This window comes from Tasmannia lanceolata, unplaced genomic scaffold (assembly GCF_043159265.1).
Source record: "Tasmannia lanceolata isolate RefF3 unplaced genomic scaffold, GAP_Taslan_0.1 ptg000008l, whole genome shotgun sequence".
In the NCBI taxonomy this organism is placed as follows: Eukaryota; Viridiplantae; Streptophyta; class Magnoliopsida; order Canellales; family Winteraceae; genus Tasmannia; species Tasmannia lanceolata.
In genome coordinates this window covers 32,949,788-32,960,140 of record NW_027518685.1, presented here as the reverse complement: position 1 = coordinate 32,960,140, position 10,353 = coordinate 32,949,788, and positions in this window count along the sequence as shown.

Here is a 10,353-nt window from a genome sequence, read left to right as displayed (position 1 = left end):
GCCAGCTCGGCGAAGAGAGCAATTTTGTAATATGAATACTATGAATACAATACACTTTTGTTCAACTGTCTGTACGGCCTTCTTGTTTTTTGTACGCATAATTTCTGTGCTGCTTCCTTCCCTTTCTGTCGCTTTCTGTCGAGCCGGAGTGGTTGTCCGTCGTTGACCGAGAAGGTCTGTGAGCCATTTACAACGAGCCGGAGTGAACCACTTCAACGACCGCGAAGGTCTGCAAGCACCGAGCTGGGAGCTCAGTATGCGAACACTTAGAATCTTTGAAGGTGGTTTCCACTGCGGGCGTCCTCGGCTGGAACTGATCTCCAAGCCACTAGGATGAGCCGGAGTGCACCACTACTGCTCGTCCTAAGTCTGCGAGAACCGAGCTGGGAGCTCAGTATGCAAACACTTAGAATCTTTGAAGGTGGTTTCCACTGCGGGCGTCCTCGGCTGGAACTGATCTCCAAGCCACTAGGATGAGCCGGAGTGCACCACTACTGCTCGTCCTAAGTCTGCGAGAACCGAGCTGGGAGCTCAGTATGCAAACACTTAGAATCTTTGAAGGTGGTTTCCACTGCGGGCGTCCTCGGCTGGAACTGATCTCCAAGCCACCAGGATGAGCCGGAATGCACCACTACTGCTCGTCCTAAGTCTGCAAGCACCGAGCTGGGAGCCAAGTATGCAAACACTTAGAATCTTTGAAGGTGGTTTCCACTGCGGGCGTCCTCGGCTGGAACTGATCTCCAAGCCACTAGGATGAGCCGGAGTGCACCACTACTGCTCGTCCTAAGTCTGCGAGAACTGAGCTGGGAGCTCAGTATGCAAACACTTAGAATCTTTGAAGGTGGTTTCCACTGCGGGCGTCCTCGGCTGGAACTGATCTCCAACCCACTAGTATGAGCCGAAGTGCACCACTACTGCTCGTCCTAAGTCTGCGAGAACCGAGCTGGGAGCTCAGTATGCAAACACTTAGAATCTTTGAAGGTGGTTTCCACTGCGGGCGTCCTCGGCTGGAACTGGTCTCCAAGCCACTAGGATGAGCCGGAGTGGTCCAGTACGGTATGTTGGCGTTTATATAAGTGACTCAAAGAGGGACACTTGTTTGGGAAGCTTATTTTATTCATTTCGGAACTTGAATAATTACAGCAGTTCTTTACAAGTCTACGAACGCAAACAAAATTACTGATAGTAGATCCGAAGATTTCTAGAACTCCAGGCATGCGGTAGCATCTGTTCGTCAAGGGACTCTAGCCGATAGCTTCCTGGGCGGACGACTTCTTTGACTCGGTACGGCCCTTCCCAGGTCGGAGAGAGCTTGCCTACTCTTCTTGGTTGGGAGACGGAGGCCTTCCTCAGGACTAGGTGGCCGGCACGGAATTCTCTTGGTCGGATCTTGACGTCATGATATCTAGACACTTTCTGCTTATAGGCTGCAGCCCTGATCTGAGATTCCTCACGAACTTCTTCAAGCAAGTCAAGGTTGGCACGGAGTCCGTCCCCGTTGAGCTGCTCATTGAAATGGACGATCCTTGGGGAGGGGACGCCGATGTCAACCGGGATCACTGCTTCCGTTCCAAAGGAAAGATTGAAGGGCGACTCGCCTGTAGCAGTGCGCGGAGTGGTCCGATATGCCCAGAGCACATGATACAGTTCGTCAGCCCAACGCCCGGCCTTGCCATCCAGTCTCTTATTTATCCCCTGCAACAGGGTCCTGTTCGTCACCTCTGTCTGCCCATTCGTCTGAGGATGTGCCACAGATGTGAACCTCTGCTCTATCTGCAGGTCTGAACAAAACTTTCGGAAGTTCCTTGAGTCGAACTGCTTGCCATTGTCCGTTATGAGGACCCCGGGGATTCCGAATCTGCACACTACTGATTTCCAGAAGAAGTTCTGTACATTCTGCTCTGTGATCTTGGCCAGAGGCTCGGCTTCTACTCACTTGGTGAAATAATCGATGGTGACAACGACGAACTCACGGCCTCCAGAGGCCGGCGGAAAGGGCCCCAGAATATCCATTCCCCAGACTGCAAAGGGAAGAGGACTGATGATCGGGGCCATCGGAACGGGGGGTTGGTGGATGGCCGGAGAGAACTTCTGGCACTTCTCACACTTTTTCACAAGGCTCAGAGCGTCCTTCCTCAATGTAGGCCAGTGCAGACCTCTCAGGAGGACTTTAATGGCGAGGGCCTTGCCCCCGAGGTGCTCTCCGCAGATTCCTTCATGGGTTTCCTGCAGGGCTAACAAGGCATCACTGGGGCGGAGACACTTTAGATACGGGAGGGTATACGACCTCTTGTACAGAGTCTCGCCGTCCAGTGAAAATCTTGCTGCCCGCTGCATGACTTTACGGGCCTCCTTTTTCTCTCCCGGGAGCTCTCCGCTGCGCAGATACCTGATGATCTCATCCATCCAGCACGGCTCATCGTCGATCTGCATCACTACGACGGACTGGCCATCGATACTGGACCTCTTCAGAAACTCCATACGAATTTCTCTGAGAGCGGTGTAACCTGATGCTGCAAGCTTCGATAGCACATCCGCCTTTGCATTCTCTGTTCGGGGGACTCTGACGACCTCAAAGCTCTTGAACTTATCAGCCAGACTGCGAACCCTTCCCAAGTACTTGATCATCCGTTCTTCACGGGCTTCATATACCCCCTGGATCTGACAGACGACCAGCTGTGAATCGCAGTACGCCTTCAACCTCTGAGCACGGGTCTGCACAGCGAGATTCATTCTGGCTATGAGCGCTTCATATTCTGCTTCATTGTTGGACGCACGTAAACCAAACCTCAGGGCATAATTCAGGACGAAGTCCTCTGGTCCAGTGAGAACTAGTCCTGCACCGCACCCTGTCTTGTTCGATGACCCGTCCACATACACTTCCCAGAGCGGCTCTTCCAAATCCGGATGCGCGCTGACGGACTCAGTCCCGGGGGGCGGGGCTGCTCCGGACTCGATTCGCGGCTCGGGCACAGCCAGCTCTGCTTCTGGAGAAGGAACTGCTACCAACCCGGGGTCTGGATCTGGAACTGTACACTCAGCTATGAAGTCTGCGAGAATCTGAGCTTTGATTGCCGATCTGGGCAGATACTTGATATCAAACTCGCTGAGCTCCACGGCCCACTTGACAAGTCGGCCTGAAGTGTCTGGCCGGTGGAGGATCTGTCTGAGGGGCTGTCCTGTCAAGACCCTGATCGTGTGCGCCTGGAAGTACGGCCTTAGCTTCCTGGCCGCCATAACGAGGGCGTACACGAGCTTCTCTACTCGCTGATATCTGGTCTCTGCATCGTGGAGGACCTTGCTGACATAGTAGATCAGCTTTTGCTGGTTAGACTCTTCTCTGATCAGTACTGCTGCAACTGCCAAGGGTCCCGCTGAGAGATACAGAATCAGCTCTTCTCCTGCCTCTGGCATGGACAACAAAGGGGGAGAGGATAAGTACTGCTTCAGCTCCTCGAACGCTGCTTGACATTCCGGAGTCCAGGGCGCGGTTTTTATACCTTTGACCGCGTTGAAGAACGGGAGGCATCTTTCGGCGGACTTGGAAATAAACCGCCCCAGGGCTGCCACCAGCCCGGTCAGCCGCTGCACTTCTCTGATAGTATTGGGAGGAGTCAGCTCTATTACTGCCTTGATCTTCTCTGGATTTGCCTCTATTCCTCTCTGGCTTACCATGAAGCCCAGGAATTTGCCTGCCCCGACGCCAAACGTACACTTAGTCGGATTAAGCTTCATGTTGTGTTCCCTCAAGACTTGGAAGGCCTCTTTGAGGTCCGTGACGTGGTCTGAAGTACTTCTGCTCTTCACTAGCATATCATCAACGTAGACCTCCATGTTCCGGCCGATCTGATTTCTGAACAGCTTGTTGACGAGCCGCTGGTAAGTGGCTCCTGCATTCTTCAGTCCGAAAGGCATCACCCGATAGCAATAGGTCCCCTGGTCAGTCACAAACGATGTCTTCGGGATGTCTGACTCGTACATTCTGATCTGATTGTATCCTGAGAAAGCATCCATGAAACTGAGCAGCTCGTGACCTGCAGTAGCGTCAATGAGTTGATCTATTTTTGGGAGTGGGTAGCTGTCCTTTGGGCAGGCCTTATTCAGGTCTGTGAAGTCTATACAGGTCCTCCACTTCCCGTTGGACTTTTTTACCATCACCACATCCGCGAGCCAGTCCGGGTACTGGATCTCGCGGACGAAATCGGCCTTCAAAAGCCTCTCCACCTCTTCTCTGATGGCTCTCCGCCTCTCTGGTGCAAAGTGCCTCCGCTTCTCCTTCACAGGCTTGCAGGTCTGATCGACACCGAGCTCATGGGTGCTAATTGATGGGTCGATGCCGGGCATGTCTGAAGGAGTCCAGGCAAAGACATCTGCATTGGCTCTGAGGAACTGAGCAAGATCCTGCTGCGCGGCCTCTGGCAGGGCAGAGCCGATCTGGACAACCCTCTGTTCATCATCGGTGTTCAATTGGATAGAAATGAGGTCCTCGGCCGGCTCGTTGACTGTGATCTGCGCTTCATCTCTCAGATCATACAGCTCGATTGGCAAAGACTCAGACGCATTCTTCCCTCTCAGTGCCGCCGCATAGCACCGTCTTGATTGGGGCTGATCCCCTCTGACTTCACCTACGCCTCCTAGCGTAATGAACTTCATCTTCTGATGATAAGCGGAGGGAATAGCTCGGAGGAGGTTCTGGCCAGGGCGTCTTAGAATGGCATTATAGGCCGACTTGGCCTTCGCCACCAGGAAGGTCACCATGGCGAAGAACTGGCAGGGCGGCTCCCCGATAAGAACTGGAAGCTCAATCTGCCCTTCAACCTTGACAACTTCTCCTGAGAACCCGAACAGATCAGAGTTGGCCGGCTTCAGACGGTCAGTTCCGATCAGCATCTGCTCGAAGGCGTGGTAGTAGAGGATGTCTGCGGAGCTCCCGTTGTCGACCAAGATCTTCTTCATTTCCCAGTTCGCCACTAGCATGGTGACGACCAGGGCATCATCATGCGGGAGGATCAGGCCGTCAAGATCTGCTTCTGAAAAGGATATCTCGTTCTCTGGCTTAGCCTTCTTGCTGCAGGCATGGACGGCGTTGACCTGCCGGGCATAAGTCCTGCGGGCCGATGAAGAGGTCCCTCCCGCGGTCGGCCCTCCTGAAATGGTACTAATAACACCATGAGGTTGAGGTTGAGGTTGAGGTACCTGAGGGGGGGGGGGGATGGCCGGGGCAGGAGCTTGGATGCCGTCACCCAGATGTTGGGCGTCTCGGGGGCTTCTATCTCCGGGCCTCGGGTTGTCCTGGCGCTCCCTTCTGTTGTCATTATTTTTTAAGTACCTTCCAAGGTACCCTCTGCTTATCAGCTGCTCGATCTCCTCCTTCAGATGAATGCATGCATTGGTGTCATGGCCGTGACTCTTATGGAACCGGCAATACCTGGACATATCTCGCGTGCCCTCCTCTGATGTCTGCTTCTTCGGCCATTGGATAAAGTCTTCCTTCCGAATGGCTGCCAAGATTTGGGCCCTGGATGCGGTGAGCGGGGTGTAGCGCTCCCTCGGCGGGGGGCTCCTCTCCTTCCGGAGCCGGGGGAGCTCCTCTCCTTCCGGGACGGGCTGCTCTCCTTCCTCTGAGGTCTGTCGTCCCTACGTTGCTTGGCAGGGTTCTTCTCCTCGGGTCTTCTCTTGCTGACGGAGTCCAGGGCGGCGAGAGTTTCCTCGACGGAGATGTACTCTTCCGCCCCAGTCATCAGATCTGCCGGGGACTGCGGATTGCGCCGGGCAACTGCTCGTCTGAAGTCAGTGGACCGGGCTCCGGCCAGAAGGGCATTCGTTGCCGCGGAGGGATCCAGGTTGGGTACCTGCAGAGCCTCCCTGTTGAACCGGCCAACGAACGCTTTCAAGGCCTCACCGTCTTCCTGTCTCATGGCCATCAGTGAAGCTGTTGTCTTTCGAGGTCTTCTGCTGCTCATGAAATGACGGGCCAGGTCATCCCCGAAGTCGTCGAAATTGTCCACAGACTTGGGCTTCAACCGCGAGTACCAGTCTCTCGCGGCTCCAGTTAATGTGGTGGGGAGTGCCCTGCAAAGGAATCCATCCGACGCCCCGTGGAGAATCATTGTAGTTCTGAAAGTCTGCAGATGATCCATGGGGTCGGTGATCCCATCGTATTGCGGGATCTGCGGCATCTTGAAGCCCACGGGGACTGCCGCACCGAGTACTCTGTCTGTGAAAGGAGGATTGCTACTGAAGATCCTCGAAGCAAGGCGGCCATGATCTCTGGCCAGCTCTTCGATTCTATTGTCGATCTTCTGGATCCTCAGTAACATGGGATCATCCCTCCTTTCGGCCTGACGGGCAGGTCTGCTCCTTATGGCTGATGGGCTCATTGCAGAACCGGACTGGCTGAGTGGACTCCTCCGCCGGTGCCGCGATCCCTCTCCGTGCGTGGGGTCTCTCTTGCTGCCACGCTTCTGCACGGAGGGAGATCGTGACCGGTGATGCTGACGAGGCTCGGGGCGCACGTGCCTGTCCCGCGAGCGATGGTCTCTTCTTGTGGAGTGACGAGTCTGGTCCCGGGGCAGAGGTGTGCGTTCTCTGCGGGAGCTCTCCCCCCTCTGGACGGGTCGAGAAACTTCGACTGGGTGTTGCTGGAGTGCGGGGGCCGCATTCTTGAACTGCGCAACCACAGCAGTCATTTCTTGAAAAAGGGCCCGCATCTCCCTTGGGGTCGGGGTAGGGTCTGAGCGGTCCGAGCGAGGTGAAGTTCGCTCCACGGCCGCCCCGACCTCTACCTGCGAGGCCAGTCGCTCACTTCGTCCTTCGCGGGGGGCCGTAGCCCGGGTAGCCCGAGAAGTCGGAGGCGCTCGCTTGCCGGTCTGCCCTACCATTGTTTCTTGAAATAAGATGTCGAACAGCTTTTTGTTGCGGCCGTCCCACGGATGGCGCCAAATCTGTTAGGTCTAAAATTGGTAACAGGTTATGGTAGGGCTGGATGGTCCGAGCTAACAAGTCACGACTGAAGGGCTGGTGGAGTCCTGCGCTGCACAAGGGTACAGACAAGAAAGAAAAAGGTCAGAGGACCAACCCGGAGTGATACTCCGGACGGGCGCTTCGACACTCAAGTCAGTATGAGCAGGAGTGCAGAGCAATGTCAGAGCAAAAGCTTAGAGTTTTTATTCTCAGATTTCAGAACCCTCACCTTAGTATAAGTGAAGGCTATTTATAGTGATTCTGAGCCACCTGTCTAGGACAGGTGGTAGTTCTGAGCCACCTGTCCAAGACAGGTGGTGGCCTCTGTATGGACCAGGTCTCATACCTAAGGAGGGCAGGTGGAAGTCCCTGATTGGTCCAGGTGTCATACCTAGTAGGGACAGGTGTTGGCCTTCCAGCGGTCCTTGTGAGGGCCACGTGCCAGCAGCCAATTGCATGCTGATTTCGGACCCATCAGCACTGAGTCCGGATTCCCATCAGTGCTGAGTCCGGACCCATCACCTCTAAATATCAAAACAAGGAACCATTCGACATAGAAATTATCTATTTGGTATTGGATTGGAGAATCACTGCAAAAAAAATAGAAAAAAGAACCAGTAACTCGAACAATACATAAATCACAATAGGACCCCCTTCCTCTCTCATTCCATCTAATTCAGATTCAACTGAGTCTATGTGAAACTTTGTTCAAATCACACAAGTACTGTCTTGTTTTAGACTGGGCGTCATTATCAACTTAGGGTGTCATTAACCAAGTATTAACTACTTTTTCAACAAAAAAAAAAGTGGTCAGCCAGCTCTTGGGCATCCAGATTAACATGATTGAGTCTTCAAGTCTACAGATTTGTCTCAATAACCCCTACTACTCAGTGAGTTAGTTGCCTTCTAATACAAGAGGCATGGAATAAGGGTGCCAAAAAAATGAATTTGCAGAGGGCTAGTTATTCAGTAGGCTTTGTATTTCACATCAACACAACCCAAGAACCCCACATTCATCACTTTCTTATCAAATCCAGTAAATCCGCTCGCCACCGTTAGACCCTCGAAGTGAATTAGTGCAATAGGTGAGATCATAGCTTAAAACTCCCCGGGTCATCGTCAACTTGCCTGAGTCGAGTCCACATTTTACCCTTGAAGACAAACTCCTTTCACAATGGAATTATGACCGCGTCAAGTGAGTAGTCAGCCGTGTCAGCTAAGTACTCGATTCAGCCCGTGCTGAGTCGACTAGGATTTGCTTGGGCTGCATTTTGGCCTCCATCCGCATTTTGAAACATTGGGTCAGATTGCTCTCACAAAGGAAAAGTCCCTATCATGAATGGTGCCACTTATGACCAAAGAAGATGTAAGGTAGTCGCATGATCTTCACTTGAATAACGTGATAATCAACCACAACGGGGCTGTTCGACATGGGGATAACAATCACTGGATAAAATATTCATGGGATTGATTGAGGCTTCCCTCAAGATTCGATTGCTAAGTTGGGCATTCGGTGCGGGCAACTGATTGAAGACCACAAGGGCATGGTCAAGGATGGGTGAGATGAATGAGATTAGCTATTTACTTGGTTGCGTCGACCTCTATCTCTATGCTTATCATAGATAGAGATAGGCTGCCTTACCTAACCACCCAAAAGATCTAATTGACTATCCACATGGAACCACACATAAAATGAAGAAACACAAAATCCTCAAAAACAAGGGCAATGGAAGAGCAAAGGTGACACATGTACATTCTGGCAACTCAAAATATAATCGCAATAAAAAGAAATTAAAAGATCTGGAAAATCACCACATCAACTAAAAAAAAAAAACGATGAAATGACCCATGTTCATGGCGACAGTGGTGTCTGATGGAAGTCCGGCCGGTTGGCAGAAAGGCGACAACGGTGGCGAATTCACATGGGCAACCCAACGACCGCTTATTCATAGCGGCAAAAAGCCGCACCCAAGCCGTGTATTGATTTTGATTTTAATCTACTTTTATGGTGCTCGAGTAGGTTAAAATCAAAAGAAAATTCAACAAGACTGCTCTGATACCATTTGTTGAATTTTCCCTTATTTAAAATAAAATAAATAAATAAAATTAAATTAACTCACCTGAAGAAGTAGAACACCTTGGCTAAATGGCAATATCTAATGGGCAAATTGTAACTGTGTTACCATGCCAAAGCCAAGATGTGATCCCCTTTTATATTTTGGTTCTTCTTAAATCTCTCCCATTAGAGATTGAGAATGAAGATAGAATAAATTTCTTTTGTTACTATTCGTTCTTATCAAGTAAGATGAGATAAGAAGTAAGAAAATGAGATAAGTTCAAACAATATTAGCCAAGTAAGAAGGAGAGATTTTATAGGCCACATATCTAACATTAGCCAGCATTAAATTCCTTTCAAAGGAAGAGCATTTCATACACAGCGCTATAATATCTGCTCGAGTAGGCAACTCTATATCAATAGTGACTTTTCCACCCTCAAACTCTTGCCTTGAAACTTCCCGGTATGAACGAAGATGTACGAAGATGCGGGAAATGTAAACCAATTGTGTGATAAAGAAAACTAGAGTGGAGACTCCCCTAACTAGAGGGAAGAAATTTAAGTAAACCAATTGTGTGATAAAGAAAACTACTCTATCAATGAAAAACTAAAAAGATGAAATTCAAACTACCTAAGTATGCATACAATACTACTATTACAAATCGGTAAAGATTATTAAATCACTCACCTCTCTCAGAGTGTGACCCAGAGTGGGGAACCCTTAGCTCGTCCTCCCTACATCTTCAACGAATAGTTGAATTGTGCTCTAAGGCACCCTCAAGAATCAAGCTCCTTTTATGGAGGCTAGGAAGAAAATGTTTGGTGTTTGCCGTATTCATAATCATTTCTAATGGAAAATCATTTCTTTTCTTTTTTTTTTTGCTTTCCACGATTTAGAGGAATATGACATGATTATAGGTAATTTAGAGGGATATAATCATAAATTGAAGCTCCCTCTGTAAAAATTGAGTATAGGGTGGGTTCAAGTTACATTTCTTTGTATGTAAAAAAATTGGAAATTTTAGAAAAAAAATTTCCTTGCCAAACTTTTCCAGAATATTATTGCAATCTAAACAGGGCCTAGGGGAGAAAGAAAAAATTTGCCAATGTTAGTTAGCTCTAGGTTGGAAACAACTGTTTGGATTGATTTTGGCTGAAAATTTTTTCGTTTGGATAAAATCAAGGTCAAGGATTAAAATTTTGATTTTTCGTTGATAAACTTCAATGTTGGGGCATGCTTATCTCATTCCTACATCTAAATGGCACCTTAGGGGAAGAAAAACCAAATTAGGAGTCGATTTTTTTCATTAATTATGAAGCTAATCAAGCACTAA